Raw genomic sequence first — 26,062 nt, 5'->3', positions numbered from 1 at the left:
TAATGACCTTTTAAAAAGGAAGCCAACTCTTGCAACATCTATTGTTGCCAAAATACATTTTGGCACAGTATTAAACACAATCTACATATATTTATACACGTATAAATGCCACCCACCTTCAGAACCAGTTATACTAAACCATAATCATATGTTATCCAGTAGGAGAGTTGGGGTTCAGACCACTTCAACCTTTCATTACTGTATTGTTTTCAAGTGTTTAACCCTGGAATTGATAACATATTTTCCCTGACACGTCTGTTGGTGTGTTATGCACAGAAAAAGCCCTGGGGGGGCCTCACAGATACAGTGGTATCATTGAATATAGGCATTAACTTAAATTCAGCTCTGTAGTGAGAGGGAGGGAGGAAGGAAGGCAATTGACATAACATGAGAAATTCTACTCACCATTCTCCTCAACGAGTCTGGGCCTGAAAATGAGCATGAGACTCAAGATAGGAAATTAGCTGTTCCAACCATTGATTTGGTTCCATTTCATGCTGTGGGAATCCTACCATGTCGTGTAGGATCTAGTGTTACTTTTCCCTATAATGTGGCCCTACATCATCTGATGTGCAAAGACAAAGCACTGTTTCCAATGTTGGAGGAAAAGCTGACAGCACTGGGCTTATGGGAAGGTGGATTTTAAGGGCAATTTAACAGGCATTCAGGGGTTATTGTGACTAGACGTATTTTCTGCCTCACGCACCAAGTTTATACCCTAATCACTTTATAGAATAGGGCTTCACTCTATACCAGGGGGTCTCCAACGTCCAGGATCTAATGCTTGCTGATCTGAGGTGACGCTGATGTAACGATAGAAATGAAGTGCATAATAAATGTAATGCATTTGAACCACCTCCCCTTTCACCATGGCCCTCGATCCATGGGAAAACTGTCTTCCACAAAGCTGGTCCCTGGTGCCAAAAAGGTTGGGGACCACTGCTCTATACTATTATGTATTGGCACAGAGTTGCTTCAACTTTACTTAGAAGGAAAAATCATGAAGGATCTTATATGGCTATTTCTCACTTTGAAAGAACGTGAACATCAAGCTTTTTTGAGATTTTTTTTTTTTAGGGGAGGCCATCCTACAGATGAGAAACATTAACGCAAACAAAAGGAATGTACAAATTTTGAGGGGTCTTACCTAATAAATTTATAGCCTCTGAAACACGATTTTAAATCTGAGTTGAATCTGTTGTGTGTTTATGTAACCTGTGGAGAAGTAACAGAAAAGTCTTTGCATGGAATTTGCTTACCTCTCTAGAAATGTCTATGGTATGAGGCTACACTCTTGAACAAAGAATGCATGTACCCACCTCACACACTAACTTTTATTTTACTAAAGAGTAGTATGATCTCAAAACCTAAACATTCCTTTGGAACATAAAACCAGAATTTGTATCCTTGCACTTGCAAATTTGGGAGTGTGCCTAGAAAAACAAACATGTTTTCTTTAATTAGCCCTAACAGAAAAGAAATACAACTGGAAATTAATATTGTTGGTTTTGAAATGCAATAGAAAATAGAAAACATGGTTCATAAACTCCAAAGAAACCTGAGTTTGTCCTATGCTTCACTCTGAAAAAAAAGAGTATAAAAATAAAAGGCCAGTTGATCTGCTTTAAAAGGGATGTTTCATTTACTGTTTTTGATTAGTTTGTGTTTTTGCTCATGTTTAAACTCCTACTAGGCTGATCACTGAAAATATCATATAACTCTAGTCACATAATATTAACATGATTACTTCACTATATATTTGCTCCAAGACAATCAACTCAGTCAGGGCAACTTTGCTTTCAATTGCCTTTGCTGAAAAGCTGCATAAACATCCAAGACCAGTTAATTCTTTCCATGGGCTTTAAGCCTCATTGACATGCAGATGAGAGCCTGATCAAATGACAAGCCTGGGAGCCAAGTGCTGTGAAAGAGTTTACCCACACAGACATGATGGGGACTCATTTCTATGGGCCAAGAGGAGGATGTAGCAAGAATTCTCTCTGCTCCCTATCACAGCCTCTCTGGAAGACCAGGGTCTTTTGCAAAGAATATTAAACACAATTCTCAGAACATTCTTCCTTGAACACAACAAAACATGCAACAAGTAGAAGAAGAAAGGAAATTCTAGCCTGTGCCTTAACAAAATGAAATGCCCAGCTTTCTGAAATAGGAAGATGAATGTGAACCAAGGAAATGCAAACTCAAATGTCTACTAGGCGGGGCGGGTCATGTAAATGAGTCAGCTAAAAAACCTGACTTCTAAGTCAGAAAGAGAAAAACAAATATCGTATATTAATGTCTACATGTGGAATCTGAAAAAGATGGTACAGATGATCTTCTTTACAAAGCAGAAATAGAGACACAGACATAGAAAACAAACCTATGGATACCAAGGGGTAAAGGAGGGTAGATGGGATGAATTGGGAGATTGGGGTGGACATATATACACTATTATGTATAAAAATGAGTGAGTGAAAGTCTCTCAGTCATGTCTGACTCTTTGCAACCCCATGAACTATACAGTCCATGAAATTCTCCAGGCCAGAATACTAGAGTGGGTAGCCTTTCCCTTCTCCAGGGGATCTTCCCAACCCAGGGATTGAACCCAGGTCTCCCACATGGCAGGCAGATTCTTTACCAGCTGAGCCACAAGGGAAACCCATTATGTATAAAATATGTATAAAATAGATAACTAATAAGAACATCCTATGCAGCACAGGGAACTCTACTCAATGCTCTGTGGTGACCCAAATGGGAAGGAAATCCAAAAAGAGGGGAGATACATGTATATATGGAGCTGATTTACTTATCTCTATAGCAGACACTAAAACAATGTTGTAAAGCAACTATACTCCAATAAAAATGTAAAATGAACAAATAAAGACAATCAGGAGTTGTTCTGAAAAAATAAAGAAACTCCAAAAGGGCAGGATCTGGCAGGGTCACTCCGGTTTCCACCTATATACAGGCATCCTGCCCCATAGCTAGGACACAGTACATGCTCAATATGCATGCATTATTAAATACGTTAATAAATGCTGTCATCAAGTAGCTGTGTAATTTGTCTCTAGGGGAACCCTTCTTTTCTTTGCTCCAAAACATGGTGCTTGGGTTACACCAGTGGCATTCACCCTGGCTCAGCCTCACCCCATCCCCATCTTGGGCCCTCCTACTATTCCTGCTTTAACTCAGCAGCTGTTTCTTCCCCTCAATTATCTTATAACTGCTATAATTATTTCAAGTTTTTGGTTAAAAAATACACAAATCATAATTGTACAGCTTAACAAATTTTCACAAGCTGAGTCCATCTCCCTCTTGTCCCATGACAGTCACTGCCCCTCCCCAATCCTAACTGACAACTATCCTGAATTCTAACACAACAGACTGGTTGGCCTTGCTAACTTTACATAAATGCAATCACAAAGTGTATACCCTTGTACCTGGTTTCTTCTGCTCAACACATTGCTGTTTGAAATATTCATCCATAATAGTGTGTATAATTGTTCATTCCTTCCAGCTTTAATTCTACTGATGCTAACTACTAAAACAATACACAAGAAAAATACTTTTGAAAACAGCCAAGGCAATATAACTGATCTCAGTAATAAACAGAACCATAGCAGATGCATCCTAGGCAATATCATCTTAGTCTTAATGTGTATTAAAGGATTTCCCATGTTGATGGGGTTCTGCATCCACTGGCGATAAGTAACTGGAAACTGGTGGTGATTCCAGACCTGTTCTAGACAAACTTTCCAGAGTCCACAGTTCTATTAACTGTTCATTTAGAGCCATGGTATATCAACTCTGGTTAACCATTTATTTATCTGTAAAGCAAGATATAAAGTGAGTAGCCTGCAACTCAAATACATGAAGACAATGAAAAGAAATATTTGTTTAAAAATGGATTCATATCTTCTCTTCAAGGAACCCAAAATTGTTTTATGTTGTCATTTGTTCACAAGGATTTTTTTCTTGGCTTGTAACTGTGAGGAATAAAAAGACTGATTCTCTTTACAAGGTTCACAGTGAGTGAGAAAAAGTTCTGGAGGACAGGAGGAATAGGCAGAAGACATAGAATTTAAAGGGCAGTGAAACTACTCTGTATGATACTGGAAAGATAGATACAGGCCTATTACACACTTGTACAAATCTGTCAACCGTAGACCACCGAGAACAAACCCTAAGGTAAACTATGAATTCTGGGTGATACTACTATGCAAATATAGGGTCATCAATTTTAACAAATGTACCACTCTGGTGAGGAATGCTGATAATGGGGGAGGCTGTGCAAGTAGGTATGGGGGCAGGAGGTCTACAGGAAATCTCTATATCTTCTTCTCAATTTTGCTGTGAATTAAAAATTGCTCCACAAATAAAGGCTGTTGAAAATATTACAAAAGTGGGAAAATTGACAAATATCCAGGAACTTCCCATAAAGCAATTTCTGAAATATTTATACTAATATTTATATTAATAACAATTTATACAATTGTATCATAGGGAAGGCTGAGAGTCTATTTTTATTAGACAAGTCTTCCTATAAACTTTTACAATAGTAACATTTCAAGCAAAACTGTTTCTAGCACTTCTCTTTTTATAAGATGAAAGTATAAATCTCTGTGATATTTTCAGTGTCTGTGAAATCTCAAAAATTGTTTTAGGTGTAAAAGATATCCTGGTGATTTGTTATTTTATTTTCCTGCATTTAGGTTCTGAATTTGGGAAAGCAAAATTCCAAAGTTCTCAGAGAAAATGTAGACACTTCATTGAGCTAGGATCATAGATGACTTTCAAGCAATATTTGGTAATAAGAAAACTTTGAAAAATAAGCGGAAATGACACAAAAAATGAAAAAGAAACTTAGTTCTTTCATAAGTGAGAAATTTTGCCTTATTGTCTTAAATAATCAAAGATATAGTGAGGTCAAAATAAAGCACTTCCTTAAAAAGTTTTGCTATCTAAGAAAACAACAATAAAGTAAATAAAAATCTTTGATTTTGTACATAAGAATGTTAATTAGTAAACCAAAGAAACAAGGCCATCAAACTGAGTACACTTTTTAAAATGTTAACAATTCTTATTCTCTGTTTTCAGACTCAGGTAATGTAAGCCAGGGCAAATAATATTTACTTTCCAAGTTTGGTCCTTCATTAGAATAGGACTCAGGAGGTCTATGAGGTCAAATCTTACCCCAAAATTACAGTATATGGCCTTTATATTAATATGCAATGCATTAATATCAAATCAATAAATACAAAAGCTATATGAAATTTTAAAAAGGTTAAAAAACATTTCTTAAAAACCTCCAAGAACCTTTTCTGTAGTGAGGAACTATTTTCTAATCCTTATATAGAACCATGAAGAAAGGTTGCTAATGTTTATGATACCATAAAATCTGGCAAATGAAAAAAACCAATATAATTCCATATTTACAATTGTCCTTCAGTAAGAGAAGAAGAAAGCTCAGTAATCAAAGAAGATAACTTAGCAGAAACTTGGACTTTAATCTTATTAATGAGAGTCCAATGGAAACTCCAATAATTTAAAAGAAAGCTATTTTATCTATGGATGTTTTTTAAAAGACATCTTAGTAAAGAAAAGAATAGTTTTAAAAAATTCCTGGAAATTTTGCAAAGACCCCTGAGCCTTTAATGCAAGCAGTGGTGTAATCTTCTTTGATGACAAGGTAGAACTGGTTATACAGGAAACTCATTTTTCTGGGAGGCAATGGATAAAATCCAGAAGAGGTGCAGAGGCAAAAAAGTAATTAATGACTTTCGCAGAAATTACCACATGTACCAACTTAATACATTTGTGAAAACATTATAAACAAACGCTGAACATCCAAGATTTTCTAGACTGCACTTTGCCAATCTGTCACAAGCCTGGTTGTTTCCAATACAGCCATTAGATGAATCAGACATGCCTGCCTCCTAGAGGATAACAGTGGGTGAGATCACAGTATCTCGCTTTTGGGGAAACAACAGGTCATCATTACTGACAAATCCTTCTTTTTGAGGAAGGGCATCATCTGGTTTTCTGCTTTAAAGCCCACATACTGTATACAAACTCTTCTAGTTTGGGACAGGCTTGGCCAAATTTGCTAAGCAGCCAGCCTTCCTCGATGAGGTCAATACAAACATCCCACTTAGAGGGCTGGGTCCAAACACAGAGATGTTGAATGCCGCTGATTAGTACCCTCTGTCCAGGCCTGTTTGGGTCCTAATGATATCAAACACAAAACAAAAAAAGCTATTTAATGCCTATGCCAAGTACACAACCACTACAGACGAAATAATGTCTTTAATCAGTCCACATTCTTAATTTTCCTCTGGAGTCAAAAAGCACATCTATTAATGGGGGGACAGATGTAAAATGAGAAGAGAAGACACCATAAAACTTACAGTAAAAAAAAAAGCATGAAAAAGGATAACACTTTCATATCCAAAAGAACACTGAAGTTTATATGCTGAATCAATAGAAAATGTTAGAGGTAAAATAAGATCTGGGTTATAGTAACTGATGCCCTAGATACAGAGCTAATGTTTCTAACAAAGATCTTCAGGATTAAAGAAAGTAAACAGCACTCAACACTACGAGCAAGAATAAAGACTAGATGTTATTACATGGTCTTTGGTGTTCTGGCTTCAGTTAAGCCTCAAGAAATCCCTCAGTACCACCCCAATCTCTTGTGAACACCTTTATCTCATCTACCTTCTTTTCATCTCACTTTCTCATCTGGGACCCACCTTTTTGTCCAGCTTTGCCAGGAAGCAGCCTGACTTGTTTGGACACCCATCTCGTGACCACCCCATCACACACCTTCCATGATCCCTGGTCTTTGTTGCACACATAAGCACCAAAAAAACTAAAATAACATGATTTTGCCCCCAAACATTTGCAATTAAAGTTGGTCAGTGATGAACTGTGAGTCAGTCTGAGCTAAAGTATAAAAAGGTGATTTCTGAGACTTTTCTAGTAATGAACAATGATTCAAGCAAAACTCTTTTAATTGTAAACATCTTGTGAGGCATTATTCTTTGTGCACAAAAGAAATGCAGGAATCTCAACTGTAATACCTATTTAGTGTGTACTGAAATCAAACAATGATATTAAAAATCATGTCATCCCAATTAAAAATTATATAAGCTGAAACTAATTCTGAGAAACTGCATTAAGATAAAAGAAATCTTCTATTTTTAATGGGAACTTACAAAATTATCTGTCATATTTCTTTCCACTAAAACATAAAAATCAGCAAACCCATTTATGCATTTACAAGTCTTTCAGGTGAGATGGACTCCTGAATTCAGATACTGCTGTGCTTAACTTATTCCAAATGTAGAAATATGCCATGATCAAAAAGATGCAATTCCTGAAATAAATCTGTACAGAATAAACTTCCATTATAGCTGAATGAAATATTGAGATTCTCTCTGCCATTAGATCCTTTTCCATAATTTCTTAAGAACTTACTGAGTGTGTATCTAATATGAGAAAACTGTACTATTCACACAGGGAGAAATACAATATAGTGGCTCTTTTTTTTTTTTTTTTATAGTGGCTCTTTCTTAAGAACATTCAGCTGATGGGGCAGCAGACGGGTGTGGAAGTTCAGAGGTGGTCTATAGGTTGGCGAGGGTGGGAGGCGGCAAGACAGGTAGACAGACAGGATGGTCACAGGCAAGGCAGTTCCATCAGAAGTATTTCAGCTCAATGAGGCACCACCGTAGATTTAGGGAATAAGTGAAAGTGAAAGTCGCTCAGTTGTGTTCAACTCTTTGCAACCCCATGGACTTTACAGTCCATGGATTCTCCAGGCCAGAATACTAGAGTGGGTAGCCTTTCCCTTCTCCAGGGGATCTTCCCAACCCAGGGATTGAACCCAGGTCTCCCACATTGCGGGCAAATTCTTTACCAGCTGAGCCATAGGGAAGCCCAAGAATACTGGAGTTGATAGCCTATCCCTTCTCCAGAGGATCTTCCCGACCCAGGAGTTGAACCAGGGTCTCCTGCAGGGTACACTTACGGATGCAAAAAAGAATAGAGAAAGAGAAGTGTGACAAGTCTGAAGAGGCCCTGCCTCCTAGATCCTCAACCTCTCAGGAACACAAGTAGCACTGTGATGTTTTCTTTAAAGAGAGTAATTAACAGCAGAAAAAAAAGTTAAAGAAATATATAGTTCAAAATGCAGAAATGAGTTATTATGGTTAAGAATACTCTCTTTCTTGTCAATAAAGACCTAACAGGTTACCATTACTTTTTCAAATTTGACTTATGTAAGGGAAAACTCGAGAACTTTTTTAATACATTAAAACAGTGCTAGTAGAAAGAAAACAGCCATATTCATTTTTTTGATTCTGCAAAGCGAATTACTGGAAGTTAATACCTTTTGATGTACTATCAGTGGTACTCACTAGAATCTCATAGGAAGTCTTAAAAACAAATAAACAAACAAACAAAAAAACCCAGTTTTTCTCAAGCTCCAACCCTCAGAGATTCTGATTTAGCTGTTCTTGGAGTGGAACCTGGGAGCAAGTCATTTTAAAGCCTGACAAGAGTTGAGAATTATTGTGCTAAATAAGTATTTTGAGATGAAACAAATAAATACTTTGGGCTTTTAATGAAGGAAACAACTGAGGCACATCCTACTCATAATTACTGGTGATGGATAATTCATAGTCCATCTGGTAATGAATAGTTCAGGTGGCTTTATCATGAGGCTTTCATTATCAGAGAAAAACTGGTAACAGGAAAAGGCTAAGCCACCTTTTCACTGAAACAGTGAAAAACATAATGTCGGGTCATTATCTTAAATAAATTCATTAAAATTATATCATAAAGAAAATTTTAAGCTATAACTGCAGCAATGAACTGGAGTAAAGATTGAATTGAGTAGACATAATTTTTCTTTCCTGACAAAATTACACTACAGTTCAACCTAAACTAGAGCTATTATTTCAAAGAATACTCAAAAATGTCATCAATTTTCCCAGGGGTTCCTCTTGCCCTTTGATTCTAAAATAATTTTCATATGAAACATCTAGTTATGTCCTCATCCATTTTTGTTCTCTCACTTTTAATTGTTCATTGGTCTCACTCTGCCGGATCCTCATTTATCAACGGATTTATGTGTGATTTAGGCAGTTTTCCAGGATCAATTGTTTTGAATTAATGAATTCTTTTTTTATATATGTAATTTTATTTATTTATTTAGTTAGTTTTGACTATGCTGGATCTTCACTGCTGCATGAGCTTTCCTCTAGTTGCGGTGAGCAGGGGCTACCCTCCAGCTGTGGTGCTTGGGCTTCTCATTGCAGTGGCTTCTCTTGTCGCACAGCTTGGGCCCCAGGGCACTGGGGCTTCAGTTGTTGGCACATGTGGGCTCAGTAGTTGTGGCTTCCCAGCTCTAGGGCACAGCCTCAGTCATCATGGTGCACAGGCTTCAGTGCTCCGAGGCCTGTGGGATCTTACCAGTTAAGGCATCAAACCCATGTCTTCTGTGCTGGCAGGTGGATTCTTTCCCACTGAGCTAGCAGGGACGTCCCAGCATTAATGAATTCTTGCAATCAAGTTGTTATATGGATTGCATGTGTGCCATATTTTTAGCATTGCATTTTTGTGTGTGTTACATTGTTGTAAGCATCTTATAATCAGCCCAAAACTGATTAATAAAAACATCAGCTTAGTGAGATTTTAGAAGGCTACTTTTATAACCAGTCACTTTATCAGAAAGTATTTTCCTCTTATGACAGTTCACCTTGTAACCAAACTGTGAGGACTTAGACAATGAAGGCTCTTGTTATCAGAACATTATTTAAGAACATCAAGGTAATGAACAACAGTAATTCTCTAGACCATAATGTTCCAGAAATTGAAAGCCAGGTTCATATATCTTTTTTCCCTTTAAGGAACAAAGATGTCTTAACAAATATGAGAAAATAAACTTTATATTGCTTCTATGTCCCACATTTACTTAAGGAACATATAAAATACTTGGAAAATTAAGATTTTCCCCTTTGTATACCAACTGTTAATATCTTTTGAATGATAGATATATGTCCCTCAGAATCTGAAATAATGGGAGGATACCAGAAATTTGAGAAAAATATAATCAATATTTGTGGGATTTTTTACATATTGAAAATTAAGAGGTAAAAACAAAATACAAATAATTTGCTTTTCTCATAATGTGCTTGGTTATGTTCAATATTCAAAGGCTGAGAAAAAGAGAGAAATAGGAAGGGAAGCACTTATTTTTATGTTTTTAATAAGAAATGGCATGAGAGGAAAAATCAGGATGAATGTTTGCAAATTCAATCTTTTTCTCCCACAAAAACATCACAGTTCTATTTTAGATGAAAATGCATTAGATATTTCTTTTCACAATATTCTATAAATAAGACACAAACAGAACTGCTTGAATACGATGCTCATCATTCCAAGGTACCAGGATGAATGTGTTACTTTAGTTAAAAATGTAAAACATCTCTAAAAATTGAGAGCATAATCAGAAGGGAGACAAATGAAAATCAGTATTTTTTTTTCAAATTGAGAATATCTACACATATGTGAAAGAACCAAGAACTTCCAGGATACCCGGAGAAACAACATGTTCTTATATGGTTAGTCTTATGATTTTAGCATACTCTACACTTGTGTGCACACACACATACAAACACACACACACTTGTTATCTCTGCAATCTGGCCTTGAGCACAGAAGTCTGTCAAGAGACAAAAAAGAAATCATTCCCTAAAGCACTCCTACAACCAAAGAAGGCAGAGCTGGTGAGCAGATGTTCTTTGTGGTAAAGATGCTATGATGACCACTTTATCCCAGCAAGCTTTGAAAAGCACTGCTCACACAGACCTTCCAGAAAGCCATAATATATTATGGATGACGAAGAATTCATAGTCTATCTTTTCAAATAATTTGTAAGTAAAATGAAGAAAGTCAAACAACTCTGGCTTCCTGTAAGTCCTACTGAAGTATATGTTTTTTGCTTCAGCTGCATTAAAACACTGAGTTTAATCTAATGATAAAAATTAGCTCACTCACATCTGGGAATCATTCCTGCAAAGCTTGCCTCAAACTGTGTTCTAATTATTCGGTAATCTTGTTAATGTGATTTTAAAAGAAACCCTACACAATCCACTGACAACTGCTTTCATTGTATCCGTAATTATATCCATGTCATTAGTGTCTCTTAACAACCCCACAGTTTATAATATATCTCAGCAGTCAACATTATTACTTTTTTGTGACTACTAAAAAATTTTAGAATTGGCTTCTCAGCTTTCTGCTACTATACCCTGGACATGCCCAAAATAGATCAAGTAGATCATTTATCAACTCTATTTTCATTCACCCAAACCCCAGGAAATCATCAGATAAGCAGATAAGAATGTGAAATTCCTATTACTCAGTGACTGGCAGGAAGATGTGTATTTCAGTGTCTACTAATTTCGCTGTCCCTGAAATTATCTCTAATAATTTTAGAGTTTTAAAACTCTATTAGTCCATGAATCCATGCTTTGCAGGAGGCGGAAGCTGAGTTCATTGGTGAAACTGCCTTCTACTTGAATGAAGAGAAAAGAGAAAGTTTTGTTTGACTCTGGAAACATCATCAGCTATTTGAGACAAACTCTATCCCCTCATCTTTAATACTGGAATTCTATTTTTAACTTTTTCTAGTGATGCTAATGTACTTAGAAAATATAAAACCACACAGAACAAATCATGGGATAAATGAAATACATTTTTAAGTTTTAAAAAAGTCCTTGCGAGGATGAATTCTAAAGAAGTACAAAAATGCTACCAAACGATACAGTGTAAGCCATCCTGTTAGATGTGCAAAAGTCACAAGAGCATGATTTTCCTGAATCTCTAACACTTCCAGAAAGACCTGTAGCTTTGGGTTGTAGTGGACTACCTCTTCAAGGAAGGAAATCATTAGAAGGCATGCTTTCCTGGAGGGCAGGAAAAAAAGCAATTCATACTCATCTCTGTATCCCCCATATCACGCATCAGGATGTTTTGCATGTAATGGAAACTTAATATGTCCATTGATTGAATAAATTCCTAAAATGGGGCTTTCCCAGTGGTTCGCTGGTAAAGAATCCACCTGTAATGCAGGAGCTACAGGAAACGTGGGTTCAATCCCTGGGTCAGGAGGATTCCCTGGAGGAGGGCATGGCAACCCACTCCAGCACTCTTACCTGGAAAATCCCGTGGACAGAGCCGCCAGAGGGGCTATAGTTCATGGGTTTGCAAAGAGTCGGACATGACTGAAGTGACTGAGCACGCACACATTCCTAAAATGTCCTATCAGACAGAATCTCAGGGAATGAAAGTCTACTCTATCTCCTCTTTGTTTCCGGTCTCTTCCACGCATCCTATTTCCATTATAAAACTATACCAAAACCTCTGGCTCCAGATGTTGAGCTAGGCTATAATCCATGAGGGATAAGATATGATCATGTTATGCCACCAATGGAGGATGGGAATAACACTGGACAGAGAGCCTCAGAGAAAGGTCTCAGGCAAGGACATACTGCCAACACACTACGGAAGACCAGGAGAGCCAACACCCCTTCAACCCACAACAAACAAGAGGAATAGGACACACTGTTCTTTTGGTTCTTCTACTTCTGTGACTAATCCATGGTAAACAGGGCCCAATCCACTGACCTAGGGCTGCCTTGGACTCTTCAGGACTTTACATATATCTCAAGAAGCATGTATGAGGAAAAAAAAAAAACCCAGTATTTTCATTAATTATTTTGATCCTATGTTTAAAAGTAAGAAACGATAGGTACTTTGAAAGAATTAAATAGGTGGTATAATCAGGAAACACACGAGGGCACCCTAATCAACCAACAACAATAAATCTGATATCAACTTTTTTTTTGAAAGATCAATTGTCACAGACCTTTTGTTGACAATGCTAGTGAATTCTGGCATCTGCCTATGGCCAGGTTGGCTATTTCTGTCATATAAAATTTCAAGCGGCATTCAGTATACAGCCTGAAGGGTCTGCAATCTTCACCGTGCCTGGTATACATGTCCATAATTCTTCAAGACAAAAGCACATTTGGTGGCATGTGTATATTTACTATTTGCTAAGCTGACAGCATTTTAGTATATTCATTTCTGGGCCTTATATCTAAGCCAAGGATTTTGTGTTCCATCTTTATGATGAAATTCAGATTTTCTACTAAAGGCAACTACTTCAATTCAAAAGACTGAATGTTAAGGGTACTTATAAACATTTGGCAATTGGTTAAATTTAAGGAGCTGAAAAAGTAAGCATAAAGCAAGAAAAGATTTTAAAATACAGAATAAGAATTTCAAACTCAATAAATAAATTATTTCCTTTAAATTCCAAACTTCAATTGTTACTTCTCAAACTACAAAACAAGCATTTTAAGGAATGCTGTATTTGTTTTTCCGTACCTTCCAGTGAAACCGTCTAATGACAGGCTTTTGCTTATTGACACATTTTTCAATGGTTGCTTATATAAGAGATGTTGGTACTTTCCAAATGTTTTCTGACTTCAAGCATCATCTGGACTTTCTCTCCTTATTTCCTTACAGCTCAAGGCTTTCTCTTATCTGAAGCCATTGTTGGTTGACATGAAAAATGGACTCTAGTACAACTAATTCCACCAAATGAGAGAAAAACCTAAATCTCAATTATGAAACAATTAATTATAAAATCATTAGGTAGATTTTATTATACTTGAAGCTGTGCTTCTTTTCCATTAACAATTCTCTCAATTTATTTTCAGCTATGTTAGTGATCTTTAATATCCTCACTCTATTTTTCTTATAGAAAGTGTCTCTAAATAATTGACTCACTCAGTCAATAATTTCTCATGGGTTACAAATTATGTGTCAGGTATTGGTCTGTGTACTGCACTTACAGGACTAAATAAAAAACAAATTTCCTGCATTCACATAACTTACATTAAAAAAATTTTTTTAAAAAGGCAATTTAAAATTTTCTGAAATGAGTCTTGAAAGTAATATAGCTTACATTTTGACAGGGGAAAAAAAAAACAACAAGCAATATATAACTCCAGGCTGAGATGGGTGCAAGGAAGATAAATAGAGCAAGTGAGGCTGAGAGTCATAGGGTCGTGCTAGTTTTTAACAGAGTGGCTAGAGAAGGCATGGTAAGATGACACTTGGGTTAAGGTGTCTGAAAAGAAAGGAAAAAGAAACCTATCATGGTCTTAGACCTTAGTCACCTTATCTTGTAGCTTGGTCATCACCAGAGCTGATATTTTGATCCCTCTCTAACTAAGACTTCTCAGCTGGAGAACCACAGAGCAACGCCTCTCAGTCTGGGGTGATTTTGCCCCTAGAGGACATGGGACAATGTCTGGACATTTCTAACTGTCACATCTTGGAGGAGGTTACACATTCACATGTGATTGGTAGAGGCCAAAGATACAGCTCGATATCCCCCAATGCACACAGACAGCCCCCACAATAATAAACGATCTGACCCCAAATGTCAGGAGAACCAAGGAGGAAAGGCTTTGCCATATATGATGAAGAATGCTTGGCCTCTCCCAAACACTCAATACCTACACCTAAGAGAAAACCAAAAACATTTTCAAAGAATATCATTTTAAAGAGTATCTATGCAGAACTTACTTACAAAACAGTTTCAGTGATTCATTCAAGCAAAAATAAAGATATAATTACTAACGTTTCATTATTTCAGTTTAAGTAACTGCTTACATATAAAAGCTATCTGTTCTTTCAAATACTCAGTAATTAAAACTTGCAGTAATTTCAACAGTCTCCAGTGAAAATTATTGAATTAAAAAAATGTACCTAATATAATGGTAAGCTTTGGTTTCGGTAAAAAGATTTTAGACTGTAGGGATTGCTAGGAGGATAGTGAGATGAAGGGGGAACATAAGAAAACTACTTGACTGGCAAGGGTTAAACTCCAGAAGTGGACACTGAGCTATCCACATAAGAGGCTAGCAGAAAATAATACTTGGCTGATTTAATTTGGCAGGATTTCTCAGGTGGCGCGAGTGGTAAAGAACTCACCTGCTAATGCAGGAAACCTAAGAGATGTGGGTTTGATCCCTTGGTCGGGAAGATACTCTAGAGGAGGGCATGGCAACCCACTCCAGCATTCTTGCCTGGGAAATTCCATGGACAGAGGAGCCTCATGGGCTCCAGTCCATTTAGTTTGACAGCTAAGTACCTAAGTAGGTTTCAACATTAAAATCTTCTGTTTCTATTGTGTCATTAGAAAACCTGGTTGGTACGAAGGCCATACAATGTTTATAATGAACATATTTGTTAAAACTACTCTCAGATGCCATCTGCCGTGGGATCTCTTCCAATGCAAGTGTAATCACAAGCTTAGGAGGAAAGGAAGAAAAAAGATATTCTATTTTGTTTCTTACTTAAGGAAAATACAGAGATAGATCTTTACATATCAATTGCAAAAATCCCCTATACATCTCTCAGATAAGAACAATATATCTTAAACATTCTGCCACTGGAAAAAGAACACAGCCTGCTTATCACACTGTTACCATGGGAAAAAAAAGGGACAAATGAGGAAGCTCACACTGTGGGATGCATTATACATATTGCTGAGTGAAGAACACAGTTGGGAGGACACAGGCTGTGTTAAAGCTATGGGTTTGGGACCAGGATTGAGTCCTTTCACCACCATTGACCTGGAGAATGGCCATTGCAAGTTCCTTAGCCTCTCTATAAGCTCCAGTTTCTTTATCTGTCAATCGGGGATAATGGTCATCAGAGCCCCCCTGTCATGAGGATTAAGTGACTACACAGAGACCTGCGCTAGACTGGGCACTGCATAAAGCTCTGGTAATTACTGACGGCATTACTGATACAGCTAGCTGTGTATGGACTGAAATGGTCCTGCCTTTTCTTTAGCACCCAAATCCATATCCAATGATCTGAATCACTGAGAGAGATGCCAGCTTGTTGCTTGCCAGAGGTCACTGGACACATGTAGTTGTCCTTCCTATGGACACTACCTGAGGACCTGAGCAATGAGTAGTGACTCCCGCTGGCAAGATGAGACACAGAGCAGTTCTGGTTCCATTCTTCCATCCCCAGACCACCCGTCTCAGGTTTCTCTACCCTTAGACTGGGTGACTTGGATAATAAGATAACAGGAGAGGAGAGGTAGGAGAAAAGGAGAAACCAAAGAATTATCACTCTGGGTGTATTAATATTGATGGCTAGCGATCAATATCCTGACTGCTGTAAGGACATGCAGCTGATGGGCAAACATAGCTAAAATACAAAACATCTCATGAAGCACCACCCATGGAAGTTCTACTCTCCTAGAGAAAGTGGTGGCTAGGAGACAGCATATTTTACTGAAATTTGCTAAGCTTTCTCATAGTTTATGTAATACACACCATGTAACTCCTATCCAGCATCTCTTAAGACACCAAAGTGAAAGTGAAATTTTAGTTGGTCAGGCGTGTCCAACTCTTTGAGACTCCATGGATTGTAGACTACCAGGCTCCTCCATCCATGGGATTTTCCAGGCAAGAATACTGGAGTGGGTTGCCATTTCCTTCTCCAGAGGATCTTCCTGACCCAGGGATCAAACCCGGTCTCCCACAGTGTAGGCAGACACTTTATCATCTAAGCCACCAGGGAAGTCATGATACCAAGATACCAAAGGTGGGCTTAAAATGGTAGAGCCTTTCCCCAACAATGCAATTTCCTACAGAACCCCAAGAGACAAAGGCTTTCATTGCTTTTCTGAGGAGGTATGAGACAGACCAAAGTTCTAAACAGTGACAAGAGGCACAGACAATCCTATAGTTTTCCAAATAAAAGTGCTAAAAAAAAAAAAACAAAAAAAACCCCAGAGGTTCTTAGCATTTGCCCACACTTAGGCAGATTTCATTGAAAACTTGGGGCTGGGTTAATATCCAAAAGATTAATAAATCTGAGTCTTTAAATGGTTTGCCTTCTTAATACACTAAATTGCGAACTGAGAAGTAGATGGTTCCTTTGATTAAGGTACCATAAAACCATAAGTAATGTCGATTTTGTATTTCAGAGTCTTGGAGGAGTCTTAGTCACTCAGTCACATCGGACTTTTTGTGACACCACAGACTGTAGCCTGCCAGGCTCCTCTGTCTGTGGAATTCTCCAGGCAAGAATACTAGAGTGGGTTGTCATTCCCTTCTCCAGGTGATCTTCCCGACCCAAGGACCAAACCAGGGTCTCTCCTGCATTGCAAGCAGATTCTTTACCATCTGAGCTACCAGGGAAGTTATTTCAGAGTATGCACTACCAATTTGTATGTGTTAACTAGAAAATGCCAATGACTAAAGTAGCCAGTTCATTTACTGACCACACTGTGTTACCCTGACGACTGAAAGTAACTTTAAGTTTCAAAATCTTCATCGAGGCCAGGAAACTGAGACTGCTCAACCTGTAAAGTCCGTATACTTCTCTGTCAACACTTTAAAAATGTACCCTGTCAGTTTTAAGAGAGACAAGGCGCTGATTATCCTCACTGGTTAGCCAAGACATGAAGTAGAAATTTCTGGCACTAGAGATTCTAACGTTTAAATATGTCCTTCTTTATGGTAGAGCAGGCCCCTGGGGTTGAAAGTAAGGGAGGGGTTTCAAGCCAAAAATGCATTTAAAAACATATATCTTCCCTCTTACTTCATGATCGCTAGAATCAATTTATAAATGCCTAATCTCTATTTAAGTTTAAATCCTAAGGTTACTAGAGCTAATTTATGGAAGTTCTCATGTAAGCAGCCTGAAAATCAGCTTAATAAACAGGTATTACTCACCATCAGCAAGTGCCTAATAAATTTGTCTAGACACAGGTGACGAGGCAGTAAAATTCACTCTAAAATTTCCACGGACTTGTGGGATTCATGTGGTTCTCTGAAATAATGAAATATAAGTGTTCACATATTTTAATAAAAAAGGGTCATTGAAATGATTGTTTATGTTTGTAGCACAAAGTAATAGTAAATACTGAGGATATCATGCACAATTGACAAAGCGGAATACTTTAAGGGCAGATTAACTTTTTAAATTACTTTCATAGCTGCTATAAATTATTTGAAAAACATTCCCTTGCTTCAAGGTGTCAACACTTTGAATCACTGGTCTTTTACTCGGTGATTCTCAGTATTTATTGATGAAGGAAAGGAACGAAAGCTTCTCTGGTGAGGTAAGGAAGAGGTCTGTGTTAGAAGGCACTGGAATATTTCATCTCTCCCTCCATTAATTCCCATCTTCATCCCCTACTTCATTCTTACCAGGGATCCCAGTCCAAAGGAGAGGAAAATGGGATGGTTCTCTGTATTCACATATATATTCAGGGAATCATACTTCAGAGTACTATTTATATTTGGCTCCTCAGTATTCAAAGTAACTCGGTTTCAGCTTGACCCCTCCACATCCATCACATGTTTGAGAAACAAAGCAGAATTCCCATGTTCTCTACTGAACAACTGAATCAAAACTCAACACATGGAAAAAACACCTCAGGTGCAATGGGGGAAAAGAATCTCTCCACAGTTTCCAACTCTAAGTAGGCTTTACACAGTAATTTTTTCTGAACTGCTTGTAAGGGCAATTTATGAGTTCCTGATTGCTATAACATATTGTGCTCTTAAAAGGAAAAAGGTAATAGAAGTTTGGCTCCTTGCTGGCATTCCATTTTTTATAAGATTATTATATTGTCTTCAGGCTGGGTTGAGTCTGAAATTAATATAATTAACCTCCTGCTCAGCTACATGCATGTATTTTCCATTCTCATTCATCTTTTCTCTCTGCCCCTGTAGACAGACTTGGAAAGGAAAGAAACCTATGTTCAGTGGTCTAACATTCATTGTTAGTTCCCAGACTTCTGCTCTAGAAGCCAGCATCAGTTGAACGTGAAAACAACCTGAGAAATCACAAGAGACCCTTCACAGCCGACCAACTCGCTTTCCACAAACAGCACTTACATTTTCTGTTAAAAATGTTACAAAAACATATCAAGGATATCAGACAGACAAATGATCAGATAAAAACTGGCCACAAAGGCTTAAATCAGGAAAGGAAATCTCAAACTGAGATATAAATGCGAAAGAGGAAATTGGGTATTCAATTTTGGACCAATCAATAAAAAGACAGTATCCCAAATGAAACAGGATTCCAACTTCCTATACCCCCACCTCCTTTTTGGACTAAAATATATGTGGCTTAACCTAGAAAACTGGAGCATTTTTCACACTTGAAGAAGAAAATTTAAATCTATCCAAAGTTGGCTCTGATTCCATTTTGAAGATTCTATTAAGATAATTAGTTTCTTACTCAAACTGTACTGGCATTCCATGTATGTCCAATGGAAGACAATCAGAATTTCAGTTTCCCATGACTTAGATGGGAGTGAGAACACTGGATGCCTTCGGGCCATATGTAGCCCACATCAGGGATTGATTTGGTCTTCTCAGTGTTCTAAAATTAAGGAATTTTACAAAAACATCCATATTTTTATCTTCTCTTGAACATTAGATGTAGAGAAATTGGTACTACTTTTCGAAATGATCACAAACCCAGTTGCTTCCTTCAGATCAGGACACCAACACGCAAGCTGCCACCCTCCCCCCCCTGTATAAAACCCAAGTCCCCCTCCAGGTATCTGACAGCTTCCTGCCTGTGTATGCACACGCCTTTAGGCTACCCTAGAAGCAGAGGTGTGCATGAATCCTTCTATAAACGCTTATGTTTATCCCATAAAGAGGTTTTAGGAAATGAACATTCCCTTGAAGACGTAGGCCAAGATTCAAATGACATACAAAACCACATTCAAATACTATGGGGATCTAAAATAACAGTGAAACCTGAAAGTCTTCATTAAATCCTTGTCCATTATATATGAATTCTCAAGATATTATATTACTACTTGATTCCTAACTTCACTGTGGGGGAAAAAAGAGAACTCAAAGGGCATCTTTAATTTGGTTCTCATTCATAAACTTTATAAATTATCAGTATCAGCATAACTTAATATATGTAAAGATAGATATGAAACAGTATTACTCTAGTTCTGTGACCATTTTAATACCCAGAACAATAAAAAAATAATAAATTCTTAGTTGATCTTGACTGCAGCACTAGGACCGATAATTAAGTTTACAGCCATTTAGATTAATACTGATAAATTGGGAAGCTGAGTTATGGTTGTTAATGAAGACATGCATTCATGATACAGTCAAACCTCTACAAGTTTGTAGAGGAATATCCTTCTTTTCTCATTTCAAAAAGCAAACATACTTTCATCTGTTTTCAATATTAAAGCCCCAAATAATTTATAATGCAGTTATACAATATATATGGGACACTGCATCAATCATGTCAAAATATCTGTTTCATTCAACTGTTTCTGAAATCCTCCATTAAATTAAGATTTGCGTAGAAACCAAAGACATACAAATAAAGTAATCGCTGCTTGAGAAAAGACATAAAATACTTCAGATTGAGACTGTCATTAACTTTTATCAAAGAATACATGTGACTGAAAATATTACAATGACTTGCTTTATTCCTTTTTTTACTATAGAAGATGAAATATTATATGAAAATCTGACAAATGTCTTAAAGTCCTCATGGACTATCTGACACAAGCGGTATCCTATTCAAATAAGCAAAGTAACAAGAGAATCTTGCCTACTCCAGTTGTGCTGTCGAAAACAAATCAGAGGATGCCGACTGTCATAGAGCAAGGCAAGTTTTGTGTCATTTGTAACCTGATTCGACTGTGGGGATCAGTCAGCCATAGTTCCTCAAAACACAGAACACAGTGTAAAAGAACACTGTCCAGGCATTCTAATCAAATGAGAAGCCCAAAGGAAGTTATTCTAATTTAAATGGGGTTTAAATTCATTTCAAAAGGCATATACTTCAAGTGTATATATTTATATTTTTCCTAGCAGTACCCCAAATGATTTCTTTCTACTGGTTCCAAGAACCCCTCATCATAAATGAAATACTTATAACGTGGGGTCATTCAAAGTTTGGAGTGTTTCTATACTTACTGTATACACACACACACATACCTCCTTCCCCATATTAATCTCACTGAAGGGGGGATCAAGCATGGGATTTGGAACAGGTACACCCAGCTTCACCTCTGACTCCTAAGCATATTTTAGCATCGTGAATTTCCTTTACCCACTAACACCTCCACTAAATGGGGACAGAAGTACGGGGCAGAAATCATCCCAGAAGGGACCTGTTTTCCTAGGGTGCCAGTCCACTGTCATCTGCACTACAGCCCTGATAAGCGAGGATAAAAATATTTGCCTTTTACCAATAGAAGTTGTCTCAAGGGTCAAAAGCAAAGTTCTGGGATTTGTGAGGACCTAAACCCGGATAAGGAGACATGGTTAAAACAAGGGAAGAAAGTTAACCACTGAAGCAGAAAATCTCTGGCTAGAGTTAAAGGATTAGAACTAACAGTATAGTGTGGGATCCAAAAGAGGGCTTTGATTTGGATGAAATTGGCTTCGAGTCATGACTATATGACAAACTAGCTGTGTGAGCTCAGACGTCACTTAACCTGTCTGAGTCTGTTTATTTACCAATGCCATTAAGAGAACAGTATCTCCCTCACAGAGGAGTTCCACAGATTAAATGACAGGTTAAGCTCCTAACAGGGCTTCCGTTGTGGCTCAGTGGGTAAAGAATCCACCTGCAACGTGGGAGACCTGGGTTTGATCCCTGGGTTGAGTAGATCCCTTGGAGAAGGGAAAGGCTACCCACCCCAGTATTCTGGCCTGGAGAATTCCATGGACTATAGAGTCCATGGGGTCACAAAGAGTCGGACATGATTGAGCCACTTTCACTTTCAAGCTCCTAATACAGTGCACAAGACTAAAAGTGGCTCATCCTATTTATCTATTCCACACTCTTGCACACACATGTGCATTCTCCTGATAACCAGTAACTAAATATATGACCACTTCCCTTTTCTATGCAAAAGACTTATTCAAATAAAATTTTTCTTGGTTTCATTTTCTTGTAAAATTAGGCTTCTGTGATAACACTATCTATAACTTAAATGTAAATAATAAGATGCAGATATTATTTTTTTATTATTTCCTTCTTAAAGTTTCAAAATATTTTAGTCATTTATTCTAGAGGGCATTGTTGCTTCCAGTTCAAGATGGAAGGACATCATCCCCAGTTGCTGGGAATGATATTGCCCAACAGCCCTCAGCTGTCCTTGTCTCTGGGAATCGCCCCTGGCTAGACAGAGATCCTCCACTCTCTGCTGATCGACTGAGGCTTTCGGTGAGACTGCATCAGAGCCCAACTTCTCCTGCCCACTCCCTTCCACAGGTGTTGATCCCAAGAGCACTCTCTGATAAACTTCCGGCATACAGTCTACTTCCCAGGAGTCCCAAAGTACAACAGTTACAGTCCAGAGTAACCATCTGCCAAAGCTAGCCAGTGTTAAAGGTTACTGGGGTCAGGCTTCCTGCAGCATCATAAATGAAGCACCTTTCACTTTGCTTAAGAGCGGGTACATCAGCTTCTCTACAACTACAAGTGGCTACTTTTGACTGAAGAAGATGATAGAAAATAACAAAAACAGATTATTTTAACCAAATAATTAGCTTTTCTTATTTGATTCCAGAATCAAATGGTTAATTGAACTAAGCAGTTGCATTGACTTTGTCAAGACACAGCCCTACATCTGGCATATAAAGAAGCCTATCCTTTGGGTCTTTGACAATTGTTCAACTGAAACTTGTCTATAAAACTGCTCTCCCTAACAAATATATTCCACTAAAGATGAATCTAAAACATTAGGTTTTATTTTTATTTTAAAAACAATTATACAATATCTTGGTTGTCAAGAAAAAGGAAACAGGAAAAACATGCTTGAAAATATGTATTTAAATTGTCTAAAAGTCTTCCTCCCACACTTTTAATTGTGTTAGTTGTTAAAAGTGAAGGCACATTGTCAAATGCTTTAAAAGTACATTCTGGCCAAACCTATACTAATTTAATAATATCTCTGGCATTTAGTAATACTTCCTAAACACTGAACTAAATCCACATGGAGAGGGTCAATATCATTTTTGCCTAAGTGTCCTAAATTGAAAAGAAAAATCCACTAATTACTGGACATTTACCTAAATTCTGTGGCTAATTCATTTGCATAGGGGACAATGAAATAGTTCACATGCTGTTTATTCTAGGACTACTGTAAAGTACATGAGTTTAAGCAAACTATGTGAGTTTGAGCAAACTCCAGGAGACAGTTAAGGTCAGGGAAGCCTGCAGTTCATGGAGTTGCAAAGAGTCAAACATAGTTTAGTGACTGAACAACAGAACTGTAAAACTGCACAATATTTGCACATATTCTATAAGGAGATTTTTCAAGTGCAGACTAGAACTTCTAAAAGAAACAATTTGTCTAATATGAACCCAGTTTGCAGATGAGGCTTTGTTATTACAATAATTTCTCTAATCCACTCTGTATTTTCCTCTTTCAATTTCACTAACATCTGTCCACTGATATGACCCTGTGTGCCCACTCTTACTCATTACCTCTACCCTGGAATTGTCTCAAGTATGAATCAGGTGTTGACCTTGAACAAAGACCTAACTGCCAACTCATTCGTTTGTACAGTGAACACTTAAACTTTTCCAAAGCATCTTAATTTTTCACAGATGTCTGAGAGACAAAACAGTAGAAGGGCCAAGAGCATGGGCTTGGATCTGAGGTGCCAGGTTCAAATCCCAGGGGGCCTCTTGTTAGCTGTGTAACTTGAGCAAAGTGCTTTAAAACTTCCTCCACCTATACAGTGGAGATGTTAATCATTCCTAGCTCACTGGGCTACGGGGAAGGTGAGTTAACATTTGTAAAGCATCTAGGACAGCGCCTGCATGTGGTTTGAACATCTTTACTATTACTGGTTTGCCACTCTATTTTCATTTCCTTGAGTTCTTCTTATCACCTCTTCAGAGGATGCAAGCCTGTTATAGCATCCTCTCATACTGTCACCTGACTTACCCTCTTAATCCACTTCTCTGTGCTTCCCAAAGCTCAGTTTTCCATACCAACCTGCTCTTCCAAGTGGCCTCCATACCAAAACACAGCTTCCATTTGCCCACTGTTTCTGACTTCTTATTTCCAACTATCTCTAAAAACTGTACTGGTAGCCTGATAAAATGTAAAGTGAAATTTATGAACATGACTAACTAGCGAGGCACACAAATGCAGAGCTGCTACTATCATGCAATCATGCACTGGTTTTTTTTTTAGTGAGTTATCAGCTCAGCAGGTCAAGAACCCGCCTGCCAATGCAGGAGACTCAAGAGACTCAGGTTTGATCCCTAGGTCAGGAAGATCCCCTGGAGAAGGAAATGACAACCCACTCCAGTACTCTTGCCTGGGAAATCTCATGGACAGAGGAGCCTGGTGGGTTACAGTCCATGGGGTCACAGAGTCAGACACGACTAAGCATGTGCACACACACATAGTACACTCAGCCTTGGCTGAATCTGGCAGAGAGACACCCTAATAGTTTGACTGCTCAAGGGAAATGGGAAACAACTAGAATGTAAGATTTTCAAGTTTCAAATGAAATACAAACTTGAATTCTGAAGAACCCACTGCTTTTCTGTAAATGAGGTATGGTCTCTGTGAGCCAAGGGCCTTTATTTCTACTTCATCTAATACCATAAACAACAACACGAGCTCTGGCCCACATTCCTGAAACTCTTCAGGGCTCTGTGAGGTAGAAAGAACTCTATCTTGCTTTTATAATAGCTACTGTGTACTGGCTACGCAAGGCGGGCAGCAGTAAAACCTAGTGGGAGTCAATACACTGAGTAGATGGGACTCGGAAAATACCCAACCAACAAATAGGTTCCGTAATAATGTGACATTTTTATAGTCACATTTTTAAACCATAACGGCGCCTGAATGGTACGTATTATGGTATTTCAATTTAGTCATTTATCTAAAAATGAGTTTTATCTTGGCTCATAAATAAACAGTGACATTCCAGCAATTTGAAAAGCTCAGCTTCACCTTTTGCTTTAAAGCTCATTTTACAACATGCAGAAACATGCCCTTTTGTGCCATGTTGCTTAATCTTTGATTTATGGCCCTTATCTTTGTGCTAACCTCTTTCTGTAAACTACACGAAGTTTGCACAAGCTCAGCTATTTCATTCTCATTTCTAATCTTAATGGGTTAGTTTCTCCCTAGTGGCCGTGTCTCTCTATCAAACAGGATAAGGAGAAAGTATTCACTCTTTAAGTTCACCAAATATTCAGTGCTCAGTACATTCTCAGTCTGAAATAAGCAATGCATTTCCCTAAAAGCCTTGGCAAGCTCTTCCAGAAAGCCTTCCCTTTCTGCTGTCCCCTGCTCCTCCCTCTGCTTGCTCCCATGGGCCCCCTACAGGCAATGGGGGCCTCCCCTCCCTCCTTCACACACTTCACTTCCACTGGACACCCTCAGCCAGCAGGCTGGGAGAAGAAAATGAACATGGCACCTCAGAATCGCTTCTCCTCCAGTTCCATCTTGTCCGCCTTAAAGTGGTGATGTCTGGATATTTACAGTCGCTCCAACTTCTCCCAGAGTCTATCTACGGCTCTAGGTTAATTAAGGAAACACTGGAGATGTCTTTGATGGAAGTGTATTTGACTTGAAGGAAATCTGCACCTTGTTCAAGGTCCAAGATGATGGAACAAGGGTAGTTTCTTACGTCTTCCTTCACCTGTATCCATACGTTATAGACTTGGCAGGCAGGTATACTTCAATGTTTGTGCTCTGGGGTTGCTGCTAATGACTTGTTTCATTACAGATGGATTTTCTTCTCTGTTTTTTCATTACTTATGTTGTTTGGAGGTGGGAAGAAAAGGATTTCAACTCTACTATTTAAAATAGGAGTCTTTAGAAAATATTTGTAACAGGATAAAAAGATGCTGGTGATATAATACAAGTGAAAGAAATCCAGCATACAAAATAATATATCCAGGATGG

At 38.0% G+C, this 26,062-nt stretch overlaps 1 protein-coding gene across 7 annotated transcripts in view; it reads right to left on the bottom strand.

Annotated features, from left to right (window-relative positions):
- The window catches only part of LOC122440083 (synuclein alpha interacting protein), a 153,853-nt gene that overhangs the window by 106,399 nt on the left and 21,392 nt on the right, over positions 1–26,062 (bottom strand). Inside the window, exon 2 of one of the 7 annotated variants that reach the window (XM_043465894.1) lies at positions 17,847–17,943. The exons of 5 other annotated variants lie outside the window; for them this stretch is intronic. The gene's annotated coding sequence lies outside the window, so the exon portion shown is untranslated. Of the gene's footprint in view, positions 1–17,846; positions 19,625–26,062 lie in introns of those variants that run through there. One more of the 7 variants, XM_043465899.1, reaches the window with a different exon arrangement.

This window comes from Cervus canadensis, chromosome 4 (genome assembly GCF_019320065.1).
Source record: "Cervus canadensis isolate Bull #8, Minnesota chromosome 4, ASM1932006v1, whole genome shotgun sequence".
Classification (NCBI taxonomy): domain Eukaryota; kingdom Metazoa; phylum Chordata; class Mammalia; order Artiodactyla; family Cervidae; genus Cervus; species Cervus canadensis.
This window is presented reverse-complemented; position numbering and strand designations above follow the sequence as displayed.